This window comes from Pseudophryne corroboree, chromosome 7, assembly GCF_028390025.1.
Source record: "Pseudophryne corroboree isolate aPseCor3 chromosome 7, aPseCor3.hap2, whole genome shotgun sequence".
In the NCBI taxonomy this organism is placed as follows: domain Eukaryota; kingdom Metazoa; phylum Chordata; class Amphibia; order Anura; family Myobatrachidae; genus Pseudophryne; species Pseudophryne corroboree.
The window spans coordinates 207,073,850-207,095,807 of NC_086450.1; the positions used below are offsets into that span (position 1 = coordinate 207,073,850).

At 48.6% G+C, this 21,958-nt stretch overlaps 1 protein-coding gene across 3 annotated transcripts in view; it reads right to left on the reverse strand.

Moving 5' to 3' along the window:
• SMARCAL1 (SWI/SNF related, matrix associated, actin dependent regulator of chromatin, subfamily a like 1) overlaps nucleotides 1-21,958 on the reverse strand; it is a 183,744-nt gene that overhangs the window by 158,129 nt on the left and 3,657 nt on the right. The window contains exon 3 of one of the 3 annotated variants that reach the window (XM_063933958.1): nucleotides 16,898-17,002. The exons of the other annotated variants lie outside the window; for them this stretch is intronic. The gene's annotated coding sequence lies outside the window, so the exon portion shown is untranslated. The remainder of the gene's footprint in view (nucleotides 1-16,897; nucleotides 17,003-21,958) is intronic. 3 annotated transcript variants of the gene reach the window in all.

Here is a 21,958-nt window from a genome sequence, read left to right on the forward strand (position 1 = left end):
ACACCAATCACACCGTATAACTTGTGATAACTTTACCCAGTTAACAGTATGAACAATAACAGAACATCAGATAAACCCTGATGCAACCATAACATAACCCTTATTTAAGCAATAACTATATACAAGTATTGCAGAAGAAGTCCGCACTTGGGACGGGCGCCCAGCATCCACTACGGACTACGAGAAATAGATTTACCGGTAAGTAAAATCTTATTTTCTCTAACGTCCTAGTGGATGCTGGGGACTCCGTAAGGACCATGGGGATTATACCAAAGCTCCGAAACGGGCGGGAGAGTGCGGATGACTCTGCAGCACCGATTGAGCAAACGATAGGTCCTCCTCAGCCAGGGTATCAAACTTGTAGAACTTTGCAAACGTATTTGAACCTGACCAAGTAGCAGCCCGGCATAGCTGTAATGCCGAGACCCCTCGGGCAGCCGCCCAAGAAGAGCCCACCTTGCTAGTGGAATGGGCTTTCACTGACTTTGGCTGCGGCAATCCAGCCACAGAATGAGCCTGCTGGATCGTGTTACAAATCCAGCGCGCAATAGTCTGCTTTGAAGCAGGAGCACCAAGCTTGTTGGATGCATACAGGATAAACAGTGACTCCGTTTTCCTGACTCTAGCCGTTCTGGCTACATAAACTTTTAAAGCCCTGACTACATCTAGTAACTCGGAATCCTCCAAGTCACGAGTAGCCACAGGCACCACAATAGGTTGGTTCATATGAAAGGATGAGACCACTTTTGGCAGAAATTGTGGACGTGTCCTCAATTCCGCTCTATCCATATGGAAAACCAGATATGGGCTTTTATGAGACAAAGCCGCTAATTCTGACACGCGCTTAGCCGAAGCCAAGGCTAATAGCATGACCACCTTCCACGTGAGATATTTCAACTCCACTGTTTTAAGTGGTTCAAACCAGTGTGATTTCAGGAAACTCTACACCACGTTAAGATCCCAAGGTGCCACTGGAGGCACAAAAGGAGGCTGAATATGCAGCACTCCTTTCACAAACGCCTGAACTTCTGGCAGAGAAGCCAACTCCTTTTGAAAGAAAATGGAAAGGGACGAAATCTGGACCTTAATTGAGCCTAACTTCAGGCCCAAATCCACTCCTGACTGAAGTAAGTGAAGGAAACGGCCCAGCTGAAACTCCTCTGTAGGAGCATTGCTGGCTTCACACCAAGAAACATATTTTCGCCATATCCGGTGATAATGTTTAGCCGTTACGTCCTTCCTAGCCTTTATCAGCGTAGGAATGACCTCCTCCGGAATACCCTTTTCTGCTAGGATCCGGCGTTCAACCGCCATGCCGTCAAACGCAGCCGCGGTAAGTCTTGGAAGAGACAGGGTCCCTGTTGCAACAGGTCCTGTCTTAGAGGAAGAGGCCACGGATCCTCTGTGAGCAATTCTTGCAGATCTGGATACCAAGTCCTTCGTGGCCAATCTGGAACAATGAGAATTGTTCTTACTCCTCTTTTTCTTATTATCCACAGTACCTTGGGTATGAGAGGAAGAGGAGGAAATACATAGACCGACTGGAACACCCATGGTGTCACCAGGGCGTCTACAGCTACCGCCTGAGGGTCTCTTGACCTGGCGCAATAGTTCTGTAGCTTCTTGTTGAGGCGTGACGCCATCATGTCTATCTGTGGTAGTTCCCACCGACTTTTAATCTGTGTGAAGACTCTTGATGAAGTCCCCACTCTCCCGGGTGGAGGTCGTGCTTGCTGAGGAAGTCTGCTTCCCAGTTGTCCACTCCCGGGATGAACACTGCTGACAGTGCGCTTACGTGATTCTCCGCCCAGCGAAGAATCCTGGTGGCTTCCGCCATCGCCACTCTGCTCCTTGTGCCGCCTTGGCGGTTTACATGAGCCACTGCGGTTATGTTGTCTGACTGAATCAGAACCGGTTGGTCGCGAAGTAGGGACTCCGCTTGACGTAGGGCGTTGTATATGGCCCTTATTTCCAGGATGTTGATGTGAAGGCAAGTCTCCTGACTTGACCACAGGCCTTGGAAATTTCTTCCCTGTGTGACTGCCCCCCACCCCCGGAGGCTTGCATCCATGGTCACCAGGACCCAGTCCTGAATGCCGAATCTGCGGCCCTCCAGAAGGTGAGCACTCTGCAGCCACCACAGGAGAGACACCCTGGCCCTGGGGGATAGGGTGAGTAACCGATGCATCTGAAGATGTGATCCGGACCATTTGTCCAGGAGATCCCATTGAAAGGTCCTCGCATGGAACCTGCCGAAGGGAATGGCCTCGTATGATGCCACCATCTTTCCCAGGACTCGTGTGCAGTGATGCACCGACACCTTTTTTGGTTTTAATAGGTCTCTGACCAGTGTCATGAGTTCCTGAGCCTTCTCCATCGGGAGATAAACCCTCTTCTGATCTGTGTCCAGAATCATGCCCAGGAAGGGCAGACGAGTCGTAGGAATCAACTGCGACTTTGGAATATTCATAATCCAGCCGTGCTGTCCTAACACTTCCAGAGAGCGTGCTACGCTGATCAGTAACTGCTCTCTTGACCTCGCTTTTATGAGGAGATCGTCCAAGTATGGGATAATTGTGACCCCTTGCTTCCGCAGGAGTACCATCATTTCTGCCATCACCTTGGTAAATATTCTCGGTGCCGTGGAGAGACCAAACGGCAACGTCTGAAATTGGTAATGACAATCCTGTACCACAAATCTGAGGTACGCCTGATGAGGTGGATAAATGGGGACATGAAGGTATGCATCCTTTATGTCCAGAGACACCATAAACTCCCCCTCTTCCAGGCTTGCAATGACCGCTCTGAGCGATTCCATCTTGAACTTGAACCTTTTCAGGTATATGTTCAGATATTTTAAATTCAATATGGGTCTGACCGAACCGTCCGGTTTCGGTACCACAAACATGGTCGAATAATAATGCTTCCCTTGTTGAAGGAGGGGAACCTTGACCACCACCTGCTGAAGATACAATTTGTGAATTGCAGCTAACACTATTTCCCTCTCTAATGGGGAAGCTGGCAGGGCCGATTTGAGGTATCGGTGAGGGGGCATCTCTTCGAATTCCAGCATGTATCCCTGAGACACAATCTCTATTGCCCAGGGATCCACCTGGGAGTGAACCCACTTGTGGCTGAAATTTCAGAGACGCGCCCCCACCGGGCCTAGCTCCGCCTGTGGAGCCCCAGCGTCATGCGGTGGTTTTAGTGGAAGCCGGGGAGGACTTCTGTTCCTGGGAACTAGCTGTGTTGTGCAGCTTCTTTCCTCTGCCCCTGCCTCTGGCAAGAAAGGACGCACCTCGGACTTTCTTACCTTTTTGTGATCGAAAGCAGTGGCTAAACGCAGGATTTGCATGGGGGGGGGGGTTTCCAGAACTGGGCGGAGCCAATCACGGGGGTGGGGACTGAGGTATATATCTACACACACACATATATATATATATATATATATATATATATATATATATACACACACACATACACACACACATACATATACACGGGTGGTCTTCAGTATGCCGGCGGTCGTGCTCCCGGCGACCAGCATACCGGTGCCGGGAGCCTGACCGCCGACATACCGACACTTATTCCCCCTCGTGGGGGTCCACGACCCCCCTGGAGGGAGAATAAAATAGTGTGGCGCGCGTAGCGTGGCGAGCGCAGCGAGCCCGCAAGGGGCTCATTTGCGCTCGCCACACTGTTGGTAAGCCGGCGGCCGGCCTCCCGGCGCCGGTATGCTGGTCGCCGGGAGGCCGGCCGCCGGGAGATCGTAGTGAACCCATATACACATATACATAGCATATTAAACATGCACACACACATATATATATATATATATATATATATATACACATACACACACATACAGTACACATATATATACACATGTATATATATATATATATATATATATATATATCATATGTGTGTGTGTGTTTATATGTATGTATGTATATACATGTGTATATATGTAGGCACATGGATATATATGTACTGTAATTAAAATAAAGTAAACTTTTATTGCACTTGCAAGTGCCACCAGGAAGACAGCAGGCTGCAGAGGACGCTAGACAGTCATTAATAATACTCATGCAGCAAAAAAAAAAAAAAAAAAACTTTTTTTTTTTTTTTAGTGGAGGGGGGTTTCTGGGTACTCGGAAACCCCCCCTGGGTGCGCCACTGGAAAGGACTGCATTTGGTAATACGGTGCTTTCTTAGGTTGTGAGGGAACATATGGCAAAAAATTTGACTTTCCAGCAGTAGCTGTGGAGACCAGATCCGAGAGACCCTCCCCAAACAATTCCTCACCCTTGTAAGGTAAAACCTCCATGTGCCTTTTTGAGTCGGCATCGCCTGTCCATTGCAGAGTCCACAGGACCCTTCTGGCAGAAATCGACATTGCATTTATTCTAGAGCCCAGTAGGCTAATGTCTCTTTGAGCATCTCTCATATATAGGACAGCGTCTTTTATATGCCCCAGGGTCATTAATATAGTATCCTTGTCTAAGGTATCAAGTTCCTCAGATAAGGTATCCGTCCATGCTGCTACAGCACTACACACCCAGGCCGACGCAATTGCCGGCCTTAGTAAGGTACCTGAATGTGTATAAATGGACTTCAGGGTACCCTCTTGCTTTCTATCCGCAGCATCTTTTAGGGTGGCCGTATCCTGTGACGGCAGGGCTACCCGCTTGGATAAGCGTGTTAGAGCTTTGTCCACCCTAGGGGAGGATTCCCAGCGTAACCTGTCCGTTGGCGGGAAGGGATACGCCATAAGCATCCTCTTGGAAATCTGCAGTATTTTATCTGGAGATTCCCAAGCCTTTTCACATAACTCATCTAGCTCATGTGAAGGGGGAAAGGTCACCTCCTGCCTTTTTTCCCCATACATATGAACCCTCTTGTCAGGGACTGGGGTTTCCTCTGTGATGTGCAACACATCCTTCATTGCTATAATCATATAACGGATGGCTTTAGCCAATTTAGGCTGTAACTTTGCATCATCATAATCGACACTGGAGTCAGAATCCATGTCGGTATATGTGTCAACAATTTGGGATAGTGGGCGCTTCTGAGACCCTGACGGCCTCTGCGACATCGGATCAGGCATGGGCTGAGACCCTGACTGTCCTAAGGTTTCCGCTTTATCCAACCTTTTATGCAAGGAATTAACATTATCATTTAAAACCTTCCACATATCCATCCAATCAGGTGTCAGCGCCGTCGGCGGAGACACCACATTCATTTGCTCCCGCTCTGCTTCCACATAGCCTTCCTCGTCAAACATGTCGACACAGGCGTACCGACACACCACACACACAGGGGATGCTCTTTTTTGAAGACAGTTCCCCCACAAGGCCCTTTGGAGAGACAGAGAGAGAGTATGCCAGCACACACCCCAGCGCTATATGACCCAGGAATTACACAGTAACTTAGTGTTAACCCAGTAGCTGCTGTATATTATGTTTTTGCGCCTAATTTATGTGCCCCACCTCTCTTTTTACCCTCTTCTACCGTGAATCTGCAGGGGAGAGCCTGGGGAGCTTCCTCTCAGCGGAGCTGTGGAGAGAAAATGGCGCTGGTGAGTGCTGAGGAAGAAGCCCCGCCCCCTCAGCGGCGGGCTTCTGTCCCGCGTTTCTGTACACTATTATGGCGGGGGCTCATACATATATACAGTGCCCAACTGTATATATGTCTAACTTTTGCCAAGAGGTCCTAATTGCTGCCCAGGGCGCCCCCCCCTGCGCCCTGCACCCTACAGTGACCGGAGTATGTGGGTGTAGTGTGGGAGCAATGGCGCACAGCTGCAGTGCTGTGCGCTACCTCAGTGAAGACTGGAGTCTTCTGCCGCCGATTTCGAAGTTTTCTTGCTTCTTTCACCCGGCTTCTGTCTTCCGGCTCTGCGAGGGGGACGGCGGCGCGGCTCCAGGATCGGACGACAAAGGGTGAGATCCTGTGTACGATCCCTCTGGAGCTAATGGTGTCCAGTAGCCTAAGAAGCAGGACCTATCTTCAGAGAGTAGGGCTGCTTCTCTCCCCTCAGTCCCACGATGCAGGGAGCCTGTTGCCAGCAGATCTCCCTGAAAATAAAAAACCTAACAAAATACTTTCTTATAGCAAGCTCAGGAGAGCTCACTAAGTAGCACCCAGCTCGTCCGGGCACAGATTCAAACTGAGGTCTGGAGGAGGGACATAGAGGGAGGAGCCAGAGCACACCAGAATCCAAATTCTTTCTTAAAGTGCCCATGTCTCCTGCGGAGCCCGTCTATTCCCCATGGTCCTTACGGAGTCCCCAGCATCCACTAGGACGTTAGAGAAATATATTTTTGTTTATTATTGATAAAAAAGAGATAATATAGTGTAGTATACACTGATAACACAGACTCCCGGGAGTAATCAATATAAAATAAAACAAATATAAAATCCACAAAACAGTTAGGAGACTGATAGATGCTCACTAGATCATATACTGGCTATACTGATATAAGATAAATGGTTGTAATATTATACATTGATGGCCATAACTGCTGTATAATATATATTGATATGATCTAATCACACAGATGTGCACTCCAGCGCTAGATGTTATGTAAAATAAAAGTTATATGAAAGTCACTCACATGTACATGGAGAATCCTTAGGTGCCAAACAATGATAACAGCACTCCGTATAAGGCACCTTAGACATTCATAATTTGGAGCAGACACTTATGTGTAACAGGGTGTCTGGAACCTCGCTAAATAGCGGGACTGAGGTGTACCGTATATATACGGAGTAGTTGAATGAATGTGATATCAACCGCCCAAGTAATTTATCCGGTCTGGCAGCGGAGGCGATGAATGGACACCCAAGGTGCGTTTGCTGGGGTAAGAAGAAAACCCGTGAAGGTCTTGATGTTTGAAGTTGGCGCTGCGCTTCCGTGCAGGGAGCGCTGCGCGTCCGGCAATGAGCGCCCCAGTGGTGTAGCCTCGGTCCGGCAGCGGAGGCAGATGATGATCACCTGTACTGGGCACCCTGTGTCAAGGTATAGCCGTGGAGATCTCCTTATTGTGAGTCGCGCTGTAACCCGTGCAGGGAGCGCTGTGATGGAAGTAGTCAGCTCCGTCAGTTTGCAGCTGGATCAGGTGTAAAGATGGAGAGCAGTCTCCGTCCGAGCACTGACTATCTCCCCATGTGCTGCACGGGTGTGGTTCATCAAATCGACAGTATCTAGGTCGACAATGTTTAGGTCGACAGTCACTAGGTCGACATGGATGGAAGGTCGACAGGGTTTCTAGGTCGACATGTGCTAGGTCGACATGTCTAAAGGTCGACATGAGGATTTTTTATTTTTTTTGGTGTCGTTTTCTTCGTAAAGTGACCGGGATCCCAAATTAGTGCACCGCATCCCCTCGCATGGCTTGCTTCGCTCGCCATGCTTCGTGCATGGTGCCTTCGCTCCGCTACCGCTTCGCTCGGCACAGATTACCGTTCCAATCGTAGTCCACTTGGATCGTTAAGTATGAAAAAATTCAAAAAAAGAAAAAAAAATGTGAAAAACTCATGTCGACCTGTCGACCTAGCACATGTCGACCTAGAAACCCTGTCGACCTTCCATCCATGTCAACCTAGTGACTGTCGACCTATAGTGGTCGACCTAAACATTGTCGACCTAGACAGTGTCGATCTTCAGACCGGATCCCGAGCTGCACTGGTGTCAGCTGGGCCAATAACGTTCCAGGTATCTGGCTATTAAATGCAAGATTATAGTTCTCTGGATATGCTGGGTGTGGAATAAATTTCTGTCGGGAGAGAATTGTTAGAATGTCCTGTATCCTTAACGCGTTTCAACGCACAGCAGGGCGTCTTTATCCAAAGGCAGGTGTGGATTTTATATTTGTTTTATTTTATATTGTTTACTCCCGGGAGTTTGTGTTATCAGTGTATACTACACTATATTATCTCTTTTTTATCAATAATAAACAAAAATATATTTTTTTTTAATTTTAACATGTCTAATTGTTTTCTGTACTTTTAAGCGCCACCTGGAATATTTATTTGTGGAAGGAAGACCGGGCCTAATTCAGATCTGGTGTCAGCAGCAAATTTGTTAGCAAATGAGCAAAACCATGGGGGTGATTCCGAGTTGTTCGCTCGCTAGCTGCTTTTAGCAGCATTGCACACGCTAAGCCGCCGCCCTCTGGGAGTGTATCTTAGCTTAGCAGAATAGCGAACGAAAGATTAGCTAATTTTCTCGTAACGATTACCCCGCAGTTTCTGAGTAGCTCCAGACTTACTCTGCCATTTTGACCAGCTCAGTCCTTTTTGTTCCTGGTTTGACGTCACAAACACACCCAGCGTTCGCCCAGCCACTCCCCCGTTTCTCCAGCCACTCCCACGTTTTCCCCTGACACGCCTGCATTTTTCCGCACACTCCCAGAAAACGGCCAGTTTCCGCCCAGAAACACCCACTTCCTGTCAATCACACTACGATCAGCAGAACGATGAAAAAATAAGAATTTACTTACCGATAATTCTATTTCTCGGAGTCCGTAGTGGATGCTGGGGTTCCTGAAAGGACCATGGGGAATAGCGGCTCCGCAGGAGACAGGGCACAAAAAAGTAAAGCTTTACTAGGTCAGGTGGTGTGCACTGGCTCCTCCCCCCATGACCCTCCTCCAGACTCCAGTTAGGTACTGTGCCCGGACGAGCATACACAATAAGGGAGGCATTTTGAATCCCGGGTAAGACTCATACCAGCCACACCAATCACACCGTACAACTTGTGATCTAAACCCAGTTAACAGTATGACAACAGAAAGGGCCTCTTAAAGATGGCTCCTTAACAATAACCCGAATTAGTTAACAATAACTATGTACAAGTATTGCAGATAATCCGCACTTGGGATGGGCGCCCAGCATCCACTACGGACTCCGAGAAATAGAATTATCGGTAAGTAAATTCTTATTTTCTCTATCGTCCTAAGTGGATGCTGGGGTTCCTGAAAGGACCATGGGGATTATACCAAAGCTCCCAAACGGGCGGGAGAGTGCGGATGACTCTGCAGCACCGAATGAGAGAACTCCAGGTCCTCCTTTGCCAGGGTATCAAATTTGTAAAATTTTACAAACGTGTTCTCCCCCGACCACGTAGCTGCTCGGCAGAGTTGTAATGCCGAGACCCCTCGGGCAGCCGCCCAAGATGAGCCCACCTTCCTTGTGGAGTGGGCTTTTACAGTTTTAGGCTGTGGCAGGCCTGCCACAGAATGTGCAAGTTGAATTGTGTTACAAATCCAACGAGCAATCGACTGCTTAGAAGCAGGTGCGCCCAACTTGTTGGGTGCATACAATATAAACAGCGAGTCAGATTTTCTGACTCCAGCCGTCCTTGCAATGTATATTTTTAAGGCTCTGACAACGTCCAACAACTTGGAGTCCTCCAGTCGCTAGTGGCCGCAGGCACCACAATAGGTTGGTTCAGATGAAATGCTGATACCACTTTAGGGAGAAAATGCGGACGAGTCCGCAGTTCTGCCCTATCCGAATGGAAGATTAGATAAGGACTTTTATAAGATAAAGCCGCCAATTCAGATACTCTCCTGGCAGAGGCCAGGGCTAGTAACATAGTCACTTTCAATGTGAGATATTTCAAATCCACCTTTTTCAATGGTTCAAACCAATGGGATTTGAGGAAATCTAAAACTACATTTAGATCCCACGGTGCCACCGGAGGCACCACAGGAGGCTGTATATGCAGTACTCCCTTGACAAAAGTCTGGACCTCAGGGACAGAGGCCAATTCTTTTTGGAATAATATTGACAGGGCCGAAATTTGAACCTTAATGGATCCCAATTTGAGACCCATAGATAATCCTGATTGCAGGAAATGTAGGAAACGACCCAGTTGGAATTCCTCCGTCGGAACCTTCCGATCCTCGCACCACGCTACATATTTTCGCCAAATGCGGTGATAATGTTTCACGGTGACTTCCTTCCGTGCCTTAATCAAGGTAGGAATGACTTCTTCTGGAATGCCTTTCCCTTTTAGGATCTGGCGTTCAACCGCCATGCCGTCAAACGCAGCCGCGGTAAGTCTTGAAAAAGACAGGGACCCTGCTGTAGCAGGTCCCTTCTCAGAGGTAGAGGCCACGGTTCGTCCGTGAGTATCTCTTGAAGTTCCGGATACCAAGTCCTTCTCGGCCAATCCGGAACCACTAGTATTGTTCTTACTCTTCTTTGCCGTATGATCTTCAATACCTTTGGTATGAGCGGCAGAGGAGGAAACACATACACTGACTGGTACACCCAAGGAGTTACCAGTGCGTCCACAGCTATTGCCTGTGGATCTCTTGACCTGGCGCAATATTTGTCCAGTTTCTTGTTGAGGCGAGACGCCATCATGTCTACAATTGGTCTTTCCCAACGGTCTATTAACATGTTGAAGACTTCTGGATGTAGACCCCACTCTCCCGGATGAAGATCGTGTCTGCTGAGGAAGTCTGCTTCCCAGTTGTCCACGCCCGGGATGAACACTGCTGACAGTGCTATCACGTGATTCTCCGCCCAGCGAAGAATCTTGGCAGCTTCTGCCATTGCACTCCTGCTTCTTGTGCCGCCCTGCCTGTTTACATGGGCGACCGCCGTGATGTTGTCCGACTGAATCAACACCGGCTTTCCTTGCAGGAGAAGTTCCGCCTGGCTTAGAGCATTGTAGATTGCTCTTAGTTCCAGAATGTTTATGTGAAGAGACTTTTCCAGACTCGTCCATACTCCCTGGAAGTTTCTTCCTTGTGTGACTGCTCCCCAGCCTCTCAGGCTGGCGTCCGTGGTCACCAGGATCCAATCCTGAATGCCGAATCTGCGGCCTTCTAAGAGGTGAGCCTTCTGCAACCACCACAGAAGTGACACCCTTGTCTTTGGTGACAGGGTTATTCGCAGGTGCATCTGCAGATGCGACCCTGACCATTTGTCCAACAGATCCCTTTGGAATATTCTTGCATGGAATCTGCCGAATGGAATTGCTTCGTAAGAAGCCACCATTTTTCCCAGGACTCTTGTGCATTGATGTACTGACACTTTTCCTGGTTTTAGGAGGTTCCTGACCAGATCGGATAACTCCTTGGCTTTTTCCTCTGGAAGGAAAACCTTTTTCTGAACCGTGTCCAGAATCATTCCTAGGAACAGCAGACGAGTTGTCGGGATTAAATGGGATTTTGGAATATTCAGAATCCACCCGTGTTGTCTTAGCACCTCTTGAGATAGTGCTAAAGCTGTCTCCAGCTGTTCTCTGGACCTTGCCCTTATTAGGAGATCGTCCAAGTATGGGATAACTAATACGCCTTTTCTTCGAAGAAGAATCATCATCTCGGCCATTACCTTGGTAAAGACCCGAGGCGCCGTGGACAATCCGAACGGCAGCGTCTGAAACTGATAGTGACAGTTTTGAACAATGAACCTGAGGTACCCCTGGTGTGCGGGGTAAATCGGAACGTGTAGATACGCATCCTTGATGTCCAAGGATACCATAAAGTCCCCTTCTTCCAGGTTCGCTATCACTGCTCTGAGTGACTCCATCTTGAACTTGAACTTTTTTATGTAGAGGTTCAAGGACTTCAGATTTAGAATAGGCCTTACCGAGCCATCCGGCTTCGGTACCACAAATAGAGTGGAATAATACCCCTTTCCTTGTTGTAATAGGGGTACTTTGACTATCACCTGCTGAGCGTACAGCTTGTGAATGGCTTCCAACACCCTCTCCCTTTCGGAAGAGACGGTTGGTAAGGCAGACTTCAGGAAACGATGAGGAGGATCCGTCTCTAATTCCAACCTGTACCCCTGAGATATTATCTGCAGGATCCAGGGGTCTACCTGCGAGTGAGCCCACTGCGCGCTGTAATTTTTGAGACGGCCCCCCACTGTCCCCGAGTCCGCTTGAGAGGCCCCAGCGTCATGCTGAGGTTTTTGCAGGAGCCGGGGAGGGCTTCTGTTCCTGGGAAGGAGCTGCCTGTTGGTGTCTCTTCCCTCTTCCTCTGCCTCGTGGCAGGTACGACAAGCCCTTTGCTCTCTTATTTTTGTAGGAGCGAAAAGGCTGCGGTTGAAAGGTCGGTGCCTTTCTCTGTTGGGGAGTGACTTGAGGTAAAAAAGTGGATTTCCCGGCAGTAGCCGTGGCCACCAAGTCTGATAGACCAACTCCAAATAACTCCTCCCCTTTATACGGCAAAACCTCCATGTGACGTTTTGAATCCGCATCGCCTGTCCACTGTCGTGTCCATAAGGCTCTTCTGGCTGAAATGGACATAGCACTCACCCGAGATGCCAGTGTGCAAATATCCCTCTGTGCATCACGCATATAGATAAATGCATCCTTTATTTGTTCTAACGACAGTAAAACATTGTCCCTATCTAGGGTATCAATATTTTCAATCAGGGATTCTGACCAAACTACTCCAGCACTGCACATCCAGGCAGTTGCTATAGCTGGTCGTAGTATAACACCTGCATGTGTGTATATATTCTTTTGAATAACTTCCATCTTTCTATCTGATGGATCCTTAAGTGCGGCCGTCTCAGGAGAGGGTAACGCCACTTGTTTGGATAAGCGTGTGAGCGCCTTGTCCACCTTAGGGGGTGTTTCCCAGCGCGCCCTAACCTCTGGCGGGAAAGGGTATAATGCCAATAACTTTTTTGAAATTATCAACTTTTTATCAGGAGCAACCCACGCTTCATCACACACGTCATTTAATTCTTCTGATTCAGGAAAAACTGTTTGTAGTTTTTTCACACCATACATAATACCCTGTTTTACGGTATCTGTAGTATCAGCTAAATGTAACGTCTCCTTCATTGCCAAAATCATATAACGTGTGGCCCTACTGGAAAATACGTTTGAATTTCTACCGTCGTCACTGGAATCAGTGCCCGTGTCTGGGTCTGTGTCGACCGACTGAGGCAAAGGGCGTTTTACAGCCCCTGACGGTGTTTGAGGCGCCTGGACAGGCATTAATTGATTGTCCGGCCGCCTCATGTCCTCAACTGACTGTTTAAGGGAAGATAAACCATCACGTAATTCCACAAATAAAGGCATCCATTCTGGTGTCGACCCCCTGGGGGGTGACATCTGCATATTTGGCAATTGCTCCGCCTCCACACCAATATCGTCCTCATACATGTCGACACCACGTACCGACACACACCGCAAACTCACAGGGAATGCTCTAATGAAGACAGGACCCACTAGCCCTTTTGGGGAGACAGAGGGAGAGTCTGCCAGCACACACCACAAAGCGCTATATATACAAGGGATATCCTTATATTAAGTGCTCCCTTATAGCTGCTTTAATATATATATATATAGCCATTAATGTGCCCCCCCTCTCTGTTTTACCCTGTTTCTGTAGTGCAGTGCAGGGGAGAGACCTGGGAGCCGTTCTGACCAGCGGAGCTGTGACAGAAAATGGCGCCGTGTGCTGAGGAGATAGGCCCCGCCCCTTTTTCGGCGGGTTCTTCTCCCGCTATTTTTCCAGTCAGGCAGGGGTTAAATATCTCCATATAGCCCCTATGGGCTATATGTGAGGTATTTTTAGCCTTGTATAAGGTTTATATTTGCCTCTCAGAGCGCCCCCCCCCAGCGCTCTGCACCCTCAGTGACTGCCCAGTGAAGTGTGCTGAGAGGAAAATGGCGCACAGCTGCAGTGCTGTGCGCTACCTTATGAAGACTGAGGAGTCTTCAGCCGCCGGTTTCCGGACCTCTTCACGCTTCAGCATCTGCAAGGGGGTCGGCGGCGCGGCTCCGGGACCGGACTCCACGGCTGGGCCTGTGTTCGATCCCTCTGGAGCTAATGGTGTCCAGTAGCCAAGCAGCAAATCCACTCTGCATGCAGGTGAGTTTACTACTTTCCCCCTAAGTCCCACGTTGCAGTGATCCTGTTGCCAGCAGGACTCACTGTAAAGAAAAAAACCTAAACTAAACTTTCTCTAAGCAGCTCTTTAGGAGAGCCACCTAGATTGCACCCTTCTCGTTCGGGCACAAAATCTAACTGGAGTCTGGAGGAGGGTCATGGGGGGAGGAGCCAGTGCACACCACCTGACCTAGTAAAGCTTTACTTTTTTGTGCCCTGTCTCCTGCGGAGCCGCTATTCCCCATGGTCCTTTCAGGAACCCCAGCATCCACTTAGGACGATAGAGAAAACTTCATTACGCCGTGAGTAAAATACCAAACTTTTGTGCTAATTTACTTGGCGCAGGTGCGCTGCGTACATTGCGCATGCGCGGTTTGCGACTAATCGCTCCGTAGCGGAAAAAAATAACGAGCAAACAACTCGGAATGACCCCCTATGTGCACTGCAGGGGAGGCAGATATAACATGTGCAGAGAGAGTTAGATTTGGGTGGGGTGTGTTCAAACTGAAATCTAAATTGCATTGTAAAAATAAAGCAGCCAGTTATTTACCCTGCACAGAAACAATATAACCCACCCAAATCTAACTCTCCCTCCACATGTTATATCTGCCTCCCCCTGCAGTGTACATGGGGGGTCATTCCGACCAGATCGCACGCTGCAGCTGTTCGCAGCGCAGCGATTGGGTAAGAACTGTGCATGTGCCGTCACAGTAAACACTATCAAATACAGTCCTAATTAGACACAGGACAGTGTACACAGGGGGTCATTCCGACCCGTTCACACGCAGCGGTTCTTCACTGCGGTGCGAACTGGTCGGAACAGCGCATGCTCGGCGGCTGCATTGCGCACACGTGTCGTTGCAGCAGCCAGAACAAAGAAGAAAGTGATCGCTAGCGCGATCGCAAGAAGATTGACAGGGAGGAGGCATTCCGGGGCGTCTACTCACCGTTTTCCGGGCGCGGAGATCCGAACACAGGCGTGTCCAGGCATTTGGAGGGCGGATGTCTGACGTCAATCCCGGGACCTTCGTCGCTGGATCCGTCGCACAGGTTAAGTAGGTCTGACCCTTGTTTTGCAGGAAACTTTTTTAGCATATCAGGGATGCACAAGCGATCGCAGCCCTGCTATGCTAAAATACACCCCCCCCCATGCGGCGTCAAGTTGATCGCACGAGCAGCAAAAAGTTGCTACGTGCGATCAACTCGGAATGACCCCCACAAGCGGCTCTCCCCCTTTTGCTACACCCTGTACCAGTTTCCAGCGTGTCTGTGAGGCAGGAAGCGCTGAGTGTGTGCTGTTGATGGCTTCTGTAAGCAGAGGAAGGCATCAAAAACGTTGTGGTCCCGTTCTGAGGAAGCCCCTCCCCCATGGCGCAGAAGGTAAGCATATTATTTATACTGGCAAAGTCTCCAAACAGTGTAAAACCTCACACAAGTGCTCAGTTCTGCATTTTTGTGCTAGTTTACACACGGGGATCTTAGCGGGACCCCCCAGAGAGGGTCCCGTACGCCGCACCTGTGGTCTGCCTCACTTAAAACCTGGGGCCCACGGTGTGTACTCACCACTAATGTCACCTTCAGGCAGCGTTAGGGGTGTGCGGCGTGCTGCGACTGCGACAACCAAGGCGCAGTGCCCCGGTGAACAAACAGCCCCTCAGGACGGTGGTCTTGCAGCGGGAAAGCGGCTCTGCACCTCGCAAGGCTGGTGACCGCCCCCCCTTCCCCCCTCTAACTCCCACGACGCAGGTATGTGTTGCCCAAACACCATTCCAAAAAAAAAAAGTGTAATTGAAGAAAACTCTCTGGAGCTGCAGAGATGTGCATCCTCTCCTGAGGGCACTTTTTTCTAAACTGCCTGTGGGAGGGGACATAGAGGGGAGGAGCCAGCACACCCAGTTGAAGAAATTTAAAGTGCACTGGCTCCTTTGGACACCGTCTATACCCGATCGTACTAGTTCTTCCCAATATCCCTTATGAATGCAAGAGAAATTCTGTTTTTAGTTACATAATAAATAAAAAATTAAACTTTATAATAAAACTATAGGTTGTAGAATTCACTCTAGGATTGTTTTAGGGCAGTGTGCTGATCACCGAGGAGGGCACACATGTGCATGCACTCCCAAGAATGGGCGAAGTCTTGTGAGGATGGAGTGTGGCCTACCTCCTCCCCTTTCCATCACTCTGGAGTCATTGCCAGCACTACAGAGATGCTGGGCTGCTCCCAGGCTAGAAAAAAAGTTTTCATGCTGTAAGCATCATGTTCCTAGCATGGGACATATAATAGGGTTGCAATATACATGTGCAAAGTTATATAGGTGCACAGCAGATGCACTATACACGTTCCCAGTGGTGTGTGGCAAATGGGTATCTCACCACACACCGTTTTGTAGTGAAACTGTGGAAGTTTATTACAACAACTTACAGATGTTCGATGTGTGTACCTAGAAACACACAGCAGATATCAACGTGGTAGTCTAATTCCTGCACAGAAATTACAACATGTGATTTTGTCCTGGTCACTTAAGCTGGGTACACACTGGGCGATATATTGGGCGTTAAAGCAAATGGGTGATATATCGCCAGCCCATTGAGGTGTGCGTATGTATCCACAATATGCCAGTAAACGGCGTAGTTCACAGACATATCGGACAAATCAGCGTATCGGACTGTGATTATGGTGCTCTGCCCGTGCACTTGCTGCGGGGGACAACGTCACAGCTAGGCGAGCAAATTCAAATGGTCGCCATCAAGTGGCCAATTGGTAATACTCACCTGAATCGCCACTGTCGGCACAACAGCAAATCCGTTGTAAATGACAGTGTGTACTTAGCCTTAGACTCTGCAATAACTGCAGTTTGTACAAAGTCATTTGCAGTCGCATCTACAAAATTTTCCATACAGTTGTGGAATTTTTAACTCCAGACTCCCCTTCATTGTGGATTTCCTTGGGCTGCATTGCTAAATTGCACAAACATGTTCCTCTTGTTCATCAAATACACATGGCTGCTCAGGGCTTTTACCTTTACACAAACATCCAGTTGTTTCTAATTTCATGTTCCAATCATAGATGGGTTGTCTAGTCGGTGGGGTTTTCCTGAACTGCTTTCTTAAATGTCGTTTAACAACTGTAAAAGATCCCATTTTACTTAATTTGAGCACACGAGACGCCTTCTCCACAGCATTTGCGGCCATCTTGCCTGACTGGTTACATGACACACTTACGGTTAAGTGACCTTGGCCTTCTGTAGTTAAAATTGACACCGTTTTTCCAAGAAACTGTGTATGGTGAGTGTAATCTTAAATAGTCATTCTTTTATAACTTGTTAAAATCTATTTATTTTGTAATAACCCTATATAAGCTCTTTCATTTACCTACATGCAATTTCTTTGTATTATTCTTTTAATTTTTATAGTAAGTCACTGCCTCACCTGCCTATACAGGTTGAGTATCCCATATCCAAATATTCCAAAATACGGAATATTCCGAAATACGGAATGTTTGGAGTAGAACAGAGATAATGAAACCTTTGTTTTTTGATGGCTCAATATACACAAAGTTTGTTTAATACACAAAGTTATTAAAAAATAAGAATTTACTTACCGATAATTCTATTTCTCGTAGTCCGTAGTGGATGCTGGGGACTCCGTCAGGACCATGGGGAATAGCGGCTCCGCAGGAGACAGGGCACAAAAATAAAGCTTTAGGATTAGGTGGTGTGTACTGGCTCCTCCCCCTATGACCCTCCTCCAAGCCTCAGTTAGGATACTGTGCCCGGACGAGCGTACACAATAAGGAAGGATATTGAATCCCGGGTAAGACTCATACCAGCCACACCAATCACACCGTATAACTTGTGATCTGAACCCAGTTAACAGTATGACAAACGTAGGAGCCTCTGAACAGACGGCTCACAACAATAACAACCCGAATTTGTATGTAACAATAACTATGTACAAGTATTGCAGACAATCCGCACTTGGGATGGGCGCCCAGCATCCACTACGGACTACGAGAAATAGAATTATCGGTAAGTAAATTCTTATTTTCTCTAACGTCCTAAGTGGATGCTGGGGACTCCGTCAGGACCATGGGGATTATACCAAAGCTCCCAAACGGGCGGGAGAGTGCGGATGACTCTGCAGCACCGAATGAGAGAACTCAAGGTCCTCCTCAGCCAGGGTATCAAATTTGTAGAATTTTGCAAATGTGTTTGCCCCTGACCAAGTAGCAGCTCGGCAGAGTTGTAATGCCGAGACCCCCCGGGCAGCCGCCCAGGATGAGCCCACTTTCCTTGTGGAATGGGCCTTGACAGATTTAGGTTGTGGCAAGCCTGCCACAGAATGTGCAAGTTGAATTGTGCTACAAATCCAACGAGCAATCGTCTGCTTAGAAGCAGGAGCACCCATCTTGTTGGGTGCATACAATATAAACAGTGAGTCAGACTTTCTGACTCCCGCCGTTCTTGAAATATATATTTTCAATGCCCGGACCACGTCCAACAACTTGGAATCTTCCAAATCGTTAGCAGCCGCAGGCACCACAATAGGCTGGTTCAGGTGAAACGCTGACACCACCTTAGGCAGAAAATGAGGACGTGTCCGCAGTTCTGCCCTGTCCGTATGGAAAATCAGATATGGGCTCTTATATGATAAAGCCGCCAATTCTGATACTCTCCTGGCTGAAGCCAGGGCCAGTAGCATGGTTACTTTCCATGTAAGATACTTCAACTCCACCGATTTGAGCGGCTCAAACCAATGGGATTTGAGAAAATCCAAGACTACATTAAGATCCCACGGTGCCACTGGGGGCACAACCGGGGGCTGTATATGTAGTACTCCTTTTACAAAAGTCTGGACTTCAGGAACTGAAGCCAATTCTTTCTGGAAGAAAATCGACAGGGCCGAAATTTGAACCTTAATGGACCCCAATTTGAGGCCCATAGACAATCCTGTTTGCAGGAAATGTAGGAATCGACCCAGTTGAAATTCCTCCGTGGGGGCCTTCCTGGCCTCACACCACGCAACATATTTTCTCCAAATGCGGTGATAATGTTGTGCAGTCACCTCCTTCCTGGCTTTTACCAGTGTAGGAATGACCTCTTCCGGAATGCCTTTTTCCCTTAGAATTCGGCGTTCAACCGCCATGCCGTCAAACGCAGCCGCGGTAAGTCTTGGAATAGACACGGTCCCTGCTGAAGCAGGTCCGGTCTTAGAGGTAGAGGCCACGGATCCTCCGTGAGCATCTCTTGAAGTTCCGGGTACCAAGTTCTTCCGGAGCCACTAGTATTGTTCTTACTCCCTTTTGCCGTATAATTCTCAGTACCTTTGGTATGAGAGGCAGAGGAGGGAACACATACACTGACTGGAACACTCACGGTGTTACCAGAGCGTCCACAGCTATTGCCTGAGGGTCTCTTGACCTGGCGCAATACCTGTCCAGTTTTTTGTTGAGGCGGGACGCCATCATATCCACCATTGGTTTTTCCCAACGGTTCACAATCATGTGGAAGACTTCTGGATGAAGTCCCCACTCTCCCGGGTGTAGATCGTGTCTGCTGAGGAAGTCTGCTTCCCAGTTGTCCACTCCCGGAATGAATACTGCTGACAGTGCTATCACATGATCTTCCGCCCAGCGAAGAATCCTTGCAGCTTCTGCCATTGCTGTCCTGCTTCTTGTGCCGCCCTGTCTGTTTACGTGGGCGACTGCCGTGATGTTGTCCGACTGGATCAACACCGGCTGACCCTGAAGCAGGGGTTTTGCCAGACTTAGAGCATTGTAAATCGCTCTTAGCTCCAGTATATTTATGTGAAGAGACATCTCCAGGCTTGACCATACTCCCTGGAAGTTTCTTCCCTGTGTGACCGCTCCCCAGCCTCTCAGACTGGCATCCGTGGTCACCAGGACCCAGTCCTGTATGCCGAATCTGCGGCCCTCTAACAGATGAGCACTCTGCAACCACCACAGAAGAGACACCCTTGTCCGTGGCGATAAGGTTATCCGCTGATGCATCTGCAGATGCGATCCGGACCATTTGTCCAGCAGATCCCACTGAAAAGTTCGTGCGTGGAATCTGCCGAATGGAATCGCTTCGTAAGAAGCCACCATCTTTCCCAGGACTCTTGTGCATTGATGCACAGACACTTTCCCTGGTTTTAGGAGGTTCCTGACAAGTTCGGATAACTCCCTGGCTTTCTCCTCCGGAAGAAACACCTTTTTCTGAACCGTGTCCAGAATAATTCCCAGGAACAGCAGACGTGTCGTCGGGGTCAACTGAGATTTTGGAAAATTCAGAATCCACCCGTGTTGTTGCAGCACTAGTTGGGTTAGTGCTACTCCGTCCTCCAGCTGTTCTCTGGACCTTGCCCTTATCAGGAGATCGTCCAAGTAAGGGATAATTAATACGCCTCTTCTTCGCAGAAGAATCATCATTTCGGCCATTACCTTGGTAAAGACCCGAGGTGCCGTGGACAATCCAAACGGCAGCGTCTGAAACTGATAATGACAGTTTTGCACCACGAACCTGAGGTACCCTTGATGTGAAGGGCAAATTGGGACATGTAGGTAAGCATCCTTTATGTCCAGGGACACCATAAAGTCCCCTTCTTCCAGATTCGCTATCACTGCTCTGAGTGACTCCATCTTGAACTTGAATTTTTGTATGTACAGGTTCAAAGATTTCAGATTTAGAATAGGTCTTACCGAGCCGTCCGGCTTCGGTACCACAAATAGCGTGGAGTAATACCCCTTTCCCTGTTGTAGGAGGGGTACCTTGACTATCACCTGCTGAGAAAACAGCTTGTGAATGGCTTCCAATACCGTCGCCCTGTCTGAGGGAGACGTTGGCAAAGCAGACTTTAGGAACCGGCGAGGGGGAGACTTCTCGAATTCCAACCTGTAACCCTGGGATACTACCTGCAGAATCCAGGGGTCCACCTGTGAGCAAGCCCACTGTGCGCTGAAATTCTTGAGTCGACCCCCCACCGCTCCTGAGTCCGCTTGTAAGGCCCCAGCGTCATGCTGAGGGCTTTGCAGAACCCTGGGAGGGCTTCTGTTCCTGGGCAGGGGCTGCTTGCTGCCCTCTCTTACCCCTTCCTCTGCCCCGAGGCAGATATGACTGTCCTTTTGTCCGCTTGTTCTTATAGGACCGAAAGGACTGCGGCTGAAAAGACGGTGTCTTTTTCTGTTGGGAGGGGGTCTGAGGTAAAAAGGTGGATTTTCCGGCAGTTGCCGTGGCCACCAGATCCGATAGACCGACGCCAAATAATTCCTCCCCTTTATACGGCAATACTTCCATATGTCGTTTGGAATCCGCATCACCTGACCACTGTCGCGTCCATAAACTCCTTCTGGCAGATATGGACATCGCATTTACTCTCGATGCCAGAGTGCAAATATCTCTCTGAGCATCTCGCATATAAAGGAAAGCATCCTTTAATTGCTCTATAGTCAATAAAATACTGTCCCTATCCAGGGTATCAATATTTTCAGTCAGGGAATCCAACCAGACGACCCCAGCACTGCACATCCAGGCTGAGGCGATGGCTGGTCGCAGTATAACACCAGTATGTGTGTATATACTTTTTAGGGTAGTTTCCATTCTCCTATCAGCTGGATCCCTGAGGGCGGCCGTATCAGGAGACGGTAACGCCACTTGTTTTGATAAGCGTGTGAGCGCCTTATCCACCCTAGGGGGTGTTTCCCAGCGCGCCCTAACCTCTGGCGGGAAAGGGTATAATGCTAATAACTTTTTTGAAATTAGCATTTTTCTATCTGGGTTAACCCACGCTTCATCACATACATCATTTAATTCCTCTGATTCAGGAAAAACTACAGGTAGTTTTTTCACCCCCCACATAATACCCCTTTTTGTGGTACTTGCAGTATCAGAGATATGCAAAGCCTCCTTCATTGCCGTGATCATATAACGTGTGGCCCTACTGGAAAATACGTTTGTTTCTTCACCGTCGACACTAGATTCAGTGTCTGTGTCTGGGTCTGTGTCGACCGACTGAGGTAAAGGGCGCTTTACAGCCCCTGACGGTGTCTGAGACGCCTGGGCAGGTACTAACTGGTTTGCCCG